The sequence below is a fragment of the Saccopteryx bilineata genome, chromosome 5, assembly GCF_036850765.1.
Source record: "Saccopteryx bilineata isolate mSacBil1 chromosome 5, mSacBil1_pri_phased_curated, whole genome shotgun sequence".
Taxonomy (NCBI): Eukaryota; Metazoa; Chordata; class Mammalia; order Chiroptera; family Emballonuridae; genus Saccopteryx; species Saccopteryx bilineata.
In genome coordinates, this window is record NC_089494.1 from 90729216 (window position 1) to 90741469 (window position 12254).

The 12254-nt window shown below is 37.7% G+C and overlaps 2 protein-coding genes across 17 annotated transcripts in view; one reads left to right on the forward strand and one right to left on the reverse strand.

The window, feature by feature from the left end:
• The window catches only part of MBD5 (methyl-CpG binding domain protein 5), a 521200-nt gene extending 514707 nt beyond the window's left edge, over positions 1-6493 (reverse strand). For 7 of the 11 annotated variants that reach the window (XM_066232968.1, XM_066232967.1, XM_066232976.1 and 4 more), the window contains exons 1-2: positions 5838-5975; positions 2424-2554 (exon numbers count right to left, since the gene is read on the reverse strand). The gene's annotated coding sequence lies outside the window, so the exon portion shown is untranslated. Of the gene's footprint in view, positions 1-2423; positions 2555-5837; positions 5976-6467 lie in introns of those variants that run through there. The other 4 variants (XM_066232972.1, XM_066232973.1, XM_066232966.1 and 1 more) reach the window with 4 other exon arrangements.
• The window catches only part of ORC4 (origin recognition complex subunit 4), a 75095-nt gene continuing 68792 nt past the window's right edge, over positions 5952-12254 (forward strand). For 2 of the 6 annotated variants that reach the window (XM_066232978.1, XM_066232983.1), the window contains exon 1: positions 6639-6904. The gene's annotated coding sequence lies outside the window, so the exon portion shown is untranslated. Of the gene's footprint in view, positions 6063-6634; positions 6905-12254 lie in introns of those variants that run through there. The other 4 variants (XM_066232979.1, XM_066232984.1, XM_066232980.1 and 1 more) reach the window with 3 other exon arrangements.

The following is a 12254-nucleotide window of genomic DNA, read 5'->3' on the forward strand; positions in this document are numbered from 1 at the left end:
TAGGATAAAAGTATATTTGCTTAGGATGAATATAAATATTACTTCAGTAATAAATAGAATTTTTAAAAATTGTTTTCTCCTAAAAACAAAGGATGTAAAATCAACTCTGGTTGGCTGGGTCAAAAAGTAGTATTTTAATTCAGTAGCTACTTTAAAGAACTATACAATAATAATGGCATCTTAAGAATCCAAAGAGCTGTCCATTCTAATACTAAAAAAAAAAAAAATCATACTTTAGCAATAAAGAAAAAAGCACATTAAACTTAATCCTATTAAGTTTATTAATTATGAAAATATTGCAGGCTAGAGGGTCCATAAGGAACATGAATATATACCAAAGCAATAGGCACTATAAACTCCCCTTTGTTTAGAGATTTTCCACTATAAACGGAGGTATATAAAAATTTTTACAATAAATACTCATTGGGTCACAAATTGTTGGAACCCTTACATGTAGTAAAATGCTAAATATAACTCTATTTAAGAAAAAGGAAGTTTAAATATATCGAAGGCCTAGGTGTCATATCTGTCATACAAAAAGATTGACTTTATGCATATTTCATTTCAAGTTGCACACGGGTCTGCATGTATGTTCCTTATAAAGAACTGGGCTTTTGTTTGTTTTTCTGTCCTTGAAAACTTTTAGAAATTTTCCATCACTCAATCAATAAGCTACTGGGGCCATGATTTTACTAATGTTTTCCAGAGTACATACTGACTAAAAAAAATCTCTTGATGTGACTTTTTTTTGAATTAGAAAGTATTGTGATATCACTGAGATGGAGTGTTTTACTGTTATATAATAAAATGCTGTCCATTGTGTCAGTAGCAGGTTTCCTTGTTTGTAACACGGGGACCATGTGACAAAGTTCACCAGATCCACTGTAAAAACTGACTGGGATTGATATATTTACCACAGTGCTAGGCACTTATAATAAATGATAACTATGATTAGTACTCAAATAGGAAATTAAGAATGAATGTGAAAGAGAACAGAACTGATTCAGAAGTCTATTTACCTTCAGAAGATACTGTACCAGCTGGGGATCTTCTCTTTCTTTCCAATTTTGAAATCAGTACTATTAAAAATTTTTTAAATTTATTCATTTTAGAGAGTGGAAAAAGAGAGAGAAAGAGAGAAGGGGGGAGGAGCAGGAAGTATCAACTCCCATATGTGTCTTGCTTGACCCAAGCAAGTCCACAGTTGGAACCAGCAACCTCAGCGTTCCAGGTCTATGCTTTATCTACTGTGCCACCACAGGTCAGGCGAAATCAGTATTGTTGTAAAAGGTAAACTTAAGAGGGCAAAGGAAATTCAGGAACTCTCTTTATAATATACTTTTAAATTACATATGAAAGCCATGACAGGAACCAAAACAGTATTTTTTGTTTTTGAAACATTCATCAACTAAGGAACTTCCAATTAATTTTACTAAAGTTACAAAAACAGTATCACATAATAAAGATTAATAATCATAACTGCACTGGTTGAGTAGCTCAGTTGGTTAAAGCATCCTTCCGAAATACTAAGATTGCAGGTTAGATGCCGGTCAGGGCACACACAAGAATCAACCAATTAATCTATAATAGGTAGAACAACAAATATCTATATTCCTTCCTCTCTCTCCTTCTTTCCCCAAAATCAATAAATTAAAAAAAAAACAAAAAAATTTAACTAATTTAAAACTAGAACTGGGAAGTTTCTTATGAGGATCTTGGAGGAATATATCTAGTACCCACTAAAAATTCCAAAACTCCTCAATAGTGTATACTATAATTACTCCAGGATAATTAAATTATACTGTCAGCTTCAACTATGATAGAAAATAACTAAGTGCTCAAAATGACAATGTACAATGTCTTCTAATGAACCATGAAGAATAACCTGCTATATGAAATATAAAAGGAAAACAGTTACTTTTCAGAAAAAAATGTTGAAGTTATGAAAGTTTGGGTTTTTTTGTTTTGTTTCTGGTAATAATTTAATAAGAGATCCTTAATGAACAGTGCTGGTCATCATCAAATGAAAGTATGTAACAACAGAATACTAGCAATGATAGCCACATAGACTCTCTTTATGGTCTAAAATTAGTAAATTATATACAGAATAGAAATCCCCAGAAAACAATATTAAGTGGAAAATTTTAATTTATATTTTTCTATTTTAATAAAATACAGTAATATCCTTCTTAAACATGCATTTTTCCTACCTAACAGTATTCATTTAGTTAATATAAAATTTATTTAGGTAGAAACATCAAAATATGACCGAAATACTTCTGAAATACAATTATGATATCTCTTCACATTAACTGTAGGGACCATCCTTATTTCTCAGATGCCTAGCACAGTGCCTGACAGACAATAGATATTCAAGTGATGTTTAATGAAAAATAGCTAAGTACAATCTGTTTTGCACGTACATTCAAAATCCAGACAAGTTTGCAAAGGGTACATAAGTTGGACATAGGCTTTCTGGCTGACTTCATTGGGTCCCACTGATGACTAGGAGTAAATCTTCATATCCATAGAAAACTGGAAAGTTGATAACTGTCTGGGTAAGGACCAAAAAAACAAAGTCAGGGAAACACGTCACCTAAGTAACAGTTGCTTTATAGAGCTGGTAAAAGCCACCTAATTATTCTGACAACTTACTGTACCAGTCACTCAATGAAATGAAATTTAAGTGTAACCTGAACATTTGCTAGTATATTTTTAATTGGATTTTGATGATCCTTTATTTAAAATAAATCACTTTTTGTCAAATTGTGTCCCATACAAGAATTAGGGAGAGTATGTTTTTACTTATTATGGGTACTATATTGTTAACAGGATTTAATTTGGCCATTAGGAAAAGTGAGAGTCACAGTAAAAATTAAAAAAAAAATCATGATGCCAAAGAAATTGTAGCAAGGAGGAAAGGAAAAAGGAAGAAAGGGAAGGAATTTCACATATGGGAATAAAGAAATTCAAATATGTCTAACTCTAATATCAACTATGACAAACAACCACTAGGGCCTACTGTGCACCAGACACTGTTGTAAGGGATATAAATGCTAACAAGACAATGATCTTTAGTCCTGTCGTAAGTAATTCATAAAGCAAGACTCACAGGTAAACATTTTTAATACAATATGCATTCTTCTTATGCATGTGGATTATTTACACAAGAGTAAGAATGATATTTACTGATTAATGGGAAGTACAGAGCAGGGGTGGGGGGTAGAATAAGCATTAAAGGAAGCTAAAATCATTCCCCAAATAGTAATAATCCACCTCTTTAAAAAATCAACAACAAAATTATTTAATTATAAATGGAACAAAATTATGGCTTGAAAGCTTAGTATTCTTAGAATATGTCTCCATATAAAACGCTTAAAAGTTACAGACTATTACAGACGCTATCACGGTTATAGAACTGTGATAATAGTTTCATTTCTGACAAAGGAAAATGAGGTAGTACAGCAGAGTGAATGTCAAAAGACCTGAGTTCTCTGGTCCATGCTCAGCCCACTTACAGGCCTTGGAACCCCAGGCAAGTTCCTAAAGCTCTTGGATTTCAGCAATGGAAAATGAAAAGTTGGATAAAATGACCTCCAACATATCACCTTGCTGAAAATTGCAATCCCAAAATACATCTTCATACTTAAAAAATAAGCAATTAATAAAAATGAAAGGTTTTCTTAAGTAATTATTCAAACTAGAGGAAGTCTGGAATCTTCAAACCATGTAAGGGAAGGGGGGGTAATAGCATAAGGAATGTTTCCAAAAGAAAACAGAAACAAAGTAAGTAAAGGTATTATGCTCAAGGCTGTATATATTTCACTCAGCAGGGAAACTACCACCCAGTTATCCACCCAATTCGTTAAGTAAAATTAGTATCTTCACTAAGTTCTACTTTCTATCTGTTATGTTAAGGTTGCTGAAGTATTAAGGGGAGAACAACGAAACCTAGGTGGACATGGAAAAGTATTGATATTGGGGAAAAAACTTGATCTTGGCACAGATTTCTGCTTAAGTGTACCATTTACACCTTAGAGAAAGGTAAGAAACCGTTCAAATTTATAAGAGAAAGGAGAGAAAGAACACCATATTGTTTACTGCTACAGATTTTTTTCCCCGTGTGTAAATGGATGCTTTTGCTTACAGTTGATAATTAGAATTTTACAGAACCATTTTCTACATATGCAGTGCTTTTCTGCCACTAAAATATTAAGTGTAATATGTTTTGGCTTTATCATCAAGATAACAGAAAATTAAAAGTATTACCATGTCTTTATAATATTTATGTCAAACATCCTTCTAGATTTCTCTTCAGTCCTTTCTAGTTGATCAAATTGCTGTTTTCATATTGCCTGATTACAAAATTGCCGTTTTACAGAAAAATATTTTTTGCTGACATAAATTATGGGATCATAGATATCAATGCAGTAACAAAAAAGGGTGTGAGACATAGAGAGAGAGAGAGAATGTTAAGTGTATATGAATGTGTTGCATCCATCTTCAAGGAAAGCATAAAGAAATATATGCATGAAACAAAATACCACTCTCTAATATAAAACCTAATAAAAGGCCTACATCAGAAACATACTTTCTTGCATTTGTGAAATAAAATTCAGCACTGAATTTGAAAGCCATTCACTAAGAATATACCACATAAAAAGGAAAGAATAGTGATTTTTATTACGACTGTTACTCTGTAAGACTATATCTGGATTCACCTTTCAATTTCTTTCTAACTACAATGAATATACTAACTACAACTTCATGATTTCTTTAAGTCATGAAACCATATTTTAGAAATCTGCCTCCCTTTACATGTAGTTATTTGGTTCAGTACCCCAAGAGATGAAAAACTCATCTCAATTTACAACAGTAAATAAATGAGTTAAAACTTAAAGTGGTACCAATTCAGCCAACTATTGATGGAGAGATGTGGCCTTCCATGAAGCCAGAACAACATAAAGTTTTCAATGGGGATTACTTGTTCAGACAAGTTACAAAGATTAGAAAAATACCCAGATTAATGATGAAATAGCTAACATTCTCATCTTATAGAAAATATTAGGAACATACGTTAGGAGAGACAATACCAGTGGTATTTAAACTTTAAGCATTTTAAGCTTTGAACTTTATGTGCTGATATATAAAACAAACATTTAACAAAAAAAAGCAATAATACAAGTAAAAACCTACCCAAAGGCCTCTATCAACTAAAAATTTGAAATTTTCTGTGTAGGTCAGACAAAACGAAAAAAGGAAAATTTAACCCAGAAAGCAAAAGCCAAACAAGTCTGTTCCAACACTGAAGTCAATATACAAATCACATACAGAGCCAGAAAGGGGAAAACACTCAGATCTACAAATGGATAAGCAGTTCCAATATAACCCAGATCCCGACATTTTCCCACTCAGAAACAAATGCAGTGGAGCTTTTCCTAGGGAAATAGGAAAATAGCTCTCCAAATAAATTTTTTAAAGTGACATCTAGAAAGTGTGCCTCTTTCTGTCTGTTTCCCTGGCGCCTCATTGGAGGAAGGAGGGGGTTGTTTTTGTATTCTCCCCCACTGGAGCAAGACACAATCAGATGTTAGCTGAAGGAGAGAAACCACTTTTGACAACAGCAAATAAAAACAAAAGTGCCCTTCCTCCCCTGACAGGATGGGCACCCACCTAACACACCCCTCCCTAGTCCAACCCCTCCTACACTCTCCCCCCCCAGCACCACCCCCTCCTCACCCCGGAGCTACACTGCGTATACGGTTTGGTGCCACTGTTGCCCCGGAGTTCAAGTCAGAACCAGAGGAAGGCAATAAAGACCCCACAGACACACTTACCTTTCCTGCCCCCCACTTTTGAGTGCCTTCCCTGGAGCTGTGGAGGATGACACAAAGGGTAATAAAGGGGGGGAGTGGAGGAGGAGGAGGAGGAAGCGAAGGAGGAGGAGAGCTGGGGAAGTGGCTGCTCCTGGGTGTAGTGAGATGTCTCCAGCCAGGGCCAAGCAGCAGCAGCAGCAGCAGTAGCAGCAGCAACAGCAGCAGCAACAGCAGCAGCAGAGAAGGGTCTGTGTTGCTAAGAGGCTTTTGGTCTCTTTCTCTCCTCCTCTCACGGCCAAAAAGGAGGGTGGAGGGGGCTCGGGAGGGAGGCTACTGGAGGGGTGAAGGGGTAGCAGTCGTGGATGGGGGTTTTCGAAGAAGAAGAAACTCCTTCTTCTCTCTCAGGCTCAATCCCCCTCTCAGGTCTTAGGGCTGGAGGGTGGGGGAAGGAACTCAGCCGCCTTCCCCCCACCCCCCTCAATTCAAGGTTGAAGTGGGGTAAAATTAGTGTCCTGTCCCTTTAAAAATAGAAATAAAAGGTGCCCCCCCTCTGCCACTGCCTCTCTCTTCATCATCAGCTGCTGCTGCTGCTGGGGTCTCTCTGCTTGGGGGGGAGGGGGGGTTCGGGTAGAAGAGACGGGAGGCACTCACTGCGCATGTCCCTCTCTGACGGGAGGCTGGTTGGTTGAAGGCAGGAGGAGGGGGAGGGGAGGAAATGAGATGGTTTCCCAGAAGGCTCCGAGGCGCTCGCGACCCGGAAGACATTGTAGCAGGGGGTAGAGGGGCGGGGGCGAGGACTAGGAGGAAGTCGCTTCTTTTTAACACCCTGAGCTCCATCCTCCCTCCTAAGAGAAAGTGGAAAAAAGGAAGTGGGCGTGACCGGAGGCAAAAGGAGGTCACGTGCTGGGACGGGAGGTGGGAGGGGTGGAAGAGGACACGCGTGCGCGGGGCATGCCGGGATTAGTGGTGTGTCGTTGGCAGCCCCTTGAGAAGCTGGTCGGACTGCGAAGCGCGGCGAGCCTTCCAGGGATACCCGCGGCTTCTAGAGTCTCGCTCTGCCCTGGTAAGGGCAGGTTTTGCTGTGAGAGGTAACATGGGATAGGCGGGCCTCAGGACGAAGACAGGGGCGCCGTTGGCTTAAGGCGAATCAAAAGGGGGAGGACAAAAGTCTGAGACTGGTAATGCGCGGAAGGGGCAGGCTTGTCCTAGGCCAGGCAGGCCAGAAACCAAGCGGGCTCCTCTGTCTCGAGGCCTCCCTGCCGGCCTGCGGACGAATCCCGGACGAGCGCAGGGAGTGCTAATGAGACTCGGTCAGTGGCCGGGTGGCAGCTGCACTCGGTGGTGGGGAGGTCCTGGTGTGAGAGAGAAACGAGATCTGGAAGCTCTGTGATGACTGGTGACTGCTTCTTCGGTTTCCAGGGAGAGAGACAAGCTCCATGTGTGAATTTGGACAACTTCTGGGATCAGTTCTTATTTCACTACCCTCCCTGGAGTTCTGGAGTGACTTTGGGGAAGGGGCGAGTTGGAAAGCCGTGGTGGAATTTCCTTCCCTGTCTTGCGTTATTGCTGCAACGGCGCCTGTGCCTGCTTTCAGGGATGGCAATAGTAGTCCTTGATACGAGTGGTACAGTACTATATTGATAGAAAAGGGCCATCGTCAAAGTTTCCCCTTTCAGTAGCGTAGACGAGAGATTCTTCAACGAGTATTTTAAGTTTCTTTGGTTATTATCCTAGGATTTAAGCCTTTGGTTTCTCGATTAAATGCTACCAGTTTTTGCTGGAAATGTCTAAGATTAGAGTTAATTCAGAATATTAGAGAAAGGATTCATGAATTTTCATTAGTAAAGTTTTTTTTTTAGTAAAATAGCACTTTTTCACATGTTTATATAGTTTAAAATCATTGCAGTCTTTCAGTTACTGTTTTTTGTAAAGGTATTTTGAAAGATAATCACCCATGTTGGGTTTCTGTTAAGACCAAGAATCTAAAATTTCTCGTATTTATTTGTGTTGATAATTATCTAATTCTGTAATGGGTCCTTTAGGGTAAACTTTTATAACAGAAAAAATAAATAGCAAAGCACAATGCCTCGGATAACAATTTTAAAATCTTCTTGTATTGTAGACTACTAAATATACAAAAAAAGTGCACAAATTATACGCATTCAGTGTAATGAATATAGTGAATACATTTTCATTATTACCAAAGTAAGAACTAGACGGTTCCTGGCACTGGAGACATACTCCTACCCCCATCTATCCCTGTTTGTATGCTAATTACTTTCTACTTTTAATTCAGCTATTTTTTAACTACTTGTGCCTGCATTCCTAAATAATATAGATCACTTTTGCCTGTGTTTACTTACATGAAAGAGTTACTTATGTACAATATTATGTTATTTTCGCTCATGTTACAAACATATAACTCTGTTAGGACATTTAGCTTTAGTTTGTATATTTTCATTGCTGTTTGGTAATATTGGTAATATTAATGGTAAAGTTAGTATAATTTGTCAAGTTTTTTATTAATGGACATTTGGATTGTCTCCAGTCTTTAGCAATATGAACAATATTACTATCAATGTTTTTAACATGTATTTTTATGCACATAGCATGCAGTTGTGTGGAGTGTAGACTGTGCCTCAACTTTCCCAAGGTGATATATTAGTTTATACTCCTGCCAGCACGATATGATAAATGTGTTTTTTTCCACAATTTCACCAGCGATTGGCGTTTTTGATTTTTGGTGTTTTTTTGTTTGTTTTTGCCAAACAAATAAATGTATCTTTATTATTTTAATTTGCAATTTCCTGGTTATTAATGAGGCTAAACATTTTTTTCAAAAGTTAATGATTATTTGAATTTCATTTTTTTAAATAAAATTTTTATTTTAATGGGGTGACATCAATAAATCAGGGTACATATATTCAAAGAAAACATGTCCAGGTTATCTTGTCATTCAATTCTGTTGTAAAGATATTTTGAAAGATAATCACCCAACCAGGTGGTGGCACAGTGGATAGAACATTGGTCTGGGATGCAGAAAGATAATCACCCATGTTGGGTTTCTGTTAAGACCAAGAATTTATTGGTTTCTGTTAAGACCAAGAAATCTAAAATTTCTTGTATTTATTTGTGTTGGTATTATCTAATTCTGTAATGGGTCCTTTAGGGTAAACTTTTATAACAGAAAAAATACATAGCAAAGCACCCTAAGTCAGATTGTCCTCCGTCACCTTCTATGTAGTTTTCTTTGTGCCCCTCCCCCAACCCCTCTGAATTTCATCTTTGAATAGTCTTTTTAAGTCTTTCACACAGTTTTTCTATTAAGTGTGACAAATATCTCTTGTGTGCTAGGAGCATTTCTCACTTCCTGGATAACTTGATTTCCATTTCCTGGATAACTTGACCTCCATTTATATGCTATTATTGTTGGTATTTGAATTTTATAACTCCAGGAAAAAGGTTCTATACTTGTGCTATCCGATACAGTAGCCAAAGCTTTGTATGTCTTTTGAACATGTAAAGTGTGAGTAGTGTTTGTGGAACTGAACTTTTGGTTGTATGATGCATTAATTTAAATTTGACGGTTGATACTTAAATCAGTTGTTGGAAAACCCTTAAGTATATTTGGAACAGCTTAGATATGTAAATTTACTTTTTTTTTTCCTGAAGTTGGAAACTGAGAGGCAGTCAGACAGGCTCCAGCATGCGCCCGATCAGCATCCACCCGGCATACCCACCAGAGGGCGATGCTCTGCCCATCTGGGGCATCACTCTGTTGCAACCTGAGGCAGAGGCCACAGAGCCATCCTCAGCACCCGGGCCAACTTTGCTCCAATGGAGCCTTGGCTGCGAGAGGGGAAGAGAGAGAGGAAGGAGGGGGGGGGGGTGGAGAAGCAGATGGGCACTTCTTCAATGTGCCCTGGCCGGGAATTGAACCCGGGACTCCTGCACGTCAGGCCGACACTCTACCACTGAGCCAACCGGCTAGGGCCTGTAAATTTACTTTTTAACTGTAAACTTTGTAAAAATAAAGATCAAGTATTAACAGATGACAATTGACTATCTGAATTGTCATGTTCTGTAAATGTCAAAAGAACATCAGATTTCTTTATTTATCAATTTTTTATAGAGATGAAGGGATACAGAAAGAGAGAACCAATGATTTGTTGTACTAGTTATTTATGCATTCATTGGTTGATGATTGTATAGTATATGCCCTGACTCTGGATCAAACCTGCAACCTTAGCTTTTTGGGCAGTGTTCTAACCATCTAAGATACCCAGCCAGGGCCAGATTTCTAAGACTAAATATAAAACCATTGTAAATATAACTTCTTACTTTTATTCCATGTTGAAAACCTGATAAATTAATTAGAACTTTTTTTAAAATATGGATGCTAGAAAATTTTAAATTACATATGTAGATAGCATATCTCCATTTGTACAGCATAATTCTCTTCCATGAATATTAAATTACATATCCATATATATACTTTTTTGTGTGGCAGAGACAGAGATTCAGAGAGAGGGACAGATAGGGACAGACCGACAGGAAGGGAGAGAGATGAGAAACATCAATTCTTCGTTGCGGTTCCTTAGTTGTTCATTGATTGATTTCTCATATGTGCCTTGGGGGGGGGGGGGTATGCTACAGCAGAACGAGTGACCCCTTGCTCGAACCAGCCACCGTGGGCTCAAGCTGGTGACCTTGGGGTCTCAGACCTAGGTCCTCTGCATCCCAGTCCAATGCTTAATCCACTGCGCCACCACCTGGTCAGGCCATATTTCTATATATTTACACTTTTTAGTGTTCTTTTTTTCCCCCTTACATCTCTGAATTTTCTTTGGGGGTCCTTTTCTGGTTGTTAAGCACATTATTAATATGCGATCAGTTCATGGCCAATGATCTTAATTTTTTGTTTACCTTACATTATCTTTGTTTTACCTTCAATTTTGAATAATATTTTGGAGGTATTAAATTGTAGAATTGTGGTTTTTTAGCACCTGAAGATAATATTCTGCTGTTTGGCTTCCACTATTGATTTTGGAAGTTAGCTGTCAATCTAAATCTTGTTGCTTTGAAAGAAATCTGTGTTTAAAAATGTTTCTTTTACCTTAGATTTTCTGCTAATTCTTCATGATGTTTTTATGTGGAATTCTTCCTGTTTTGGGTTCACTAGGAATCTTAATTCTTTGGGTCAGAATTTAAAGACATTTATCATCAGTATTCATTATTACTGTTTCTAGCTACTTGCTAAAAATTACAGTTGTGGCTTTTATTGGCATAGCATTCATAGTTAAATTTTTTTCTGTGACTGACACAGTTTTTGAATTTTTTACGCTAAATACAGTTCCTGAATTTTGTTTCTGCCGGATTATGATTTTTTGTGAGTGTGTGCCTGTGTACCTGGTTTTCATGTTTGGAAAATTATAAGGACAATATAACTCCTAGGATATTATCTTCCTCATTAAGGCATGTTTCTCTAGGAAAGATGCTTAGGGCTGCTACCAGTCTCAAATTGTTCAAGATTTGGGATTCCTTCTGTTATACACATGACATTAAACAGGACTTCAATTAATATGAGCCACATGAGTTCTCTTTTACATTCAATTCACCCTATATTGATGATGTTGCCCATATGATCTCAGCTTAAATTGGGTGATGGTGGGACTTCAGGTTTGGTGAATCCTGTGCTTTGTTTTTTTTTTCCCCACATGTAGTTTTTTGTTTGTTTCTCATCGTTTTCTTCTGGATAGGCAAAAGTGCTCAAGAAAAAATGATTGTGTATGTGATCTGTTTCTCTGGCTTACCTTTTCCTACATTTAGCATCGGTTTCATTCTACCTTGTTTCTTTGATTTTTATTGTGAAGGGTTTCTTTGTTGACTTTAGCAGGAGGATTGATCTGATCTGCCTTTACCTTTATCCTCTTTGTTTTGTTTTGAAATTCATTTCAAGATCTTTCTGCTTTCTTCCAAAATTGTGTTTTAACTTAAGTCATACATTATTTTAAAATATTTTAATTGAATTGGTTTCTACAGTATAAGAAGCCAAGTTCATTAAAATTTAGAAAATACTTTCACACAATTTCTTCTTTTTTATTTTTTAAGTTAACAGTTTCAAATGTAGAACACATACTTGATGTATCAGCTAATTCTACATGGCTTATTATTAAAAGAACTCATACATATTTATTGCAAGTTTGATTCTCCAGAATATTTTCCATCAAAAGTGACGCAGGCCCTGGCCGGTTGGCTCAGCGGTAGAGCGTCGGCCTAGCGTGCGGAGGACCCGGGTTCGATTCCCGGCCAGGGCACACAGGAGAAGCGCCCATTTGCTTCTCCACCCCTCCGCCGTGCTTTCCTCTCTGTCTCTCTCTTCCCCTCCCGCAGCCAAGGCTCCATTGGAGCAAAGATGGCCCGGGCGCTGGGGATGGC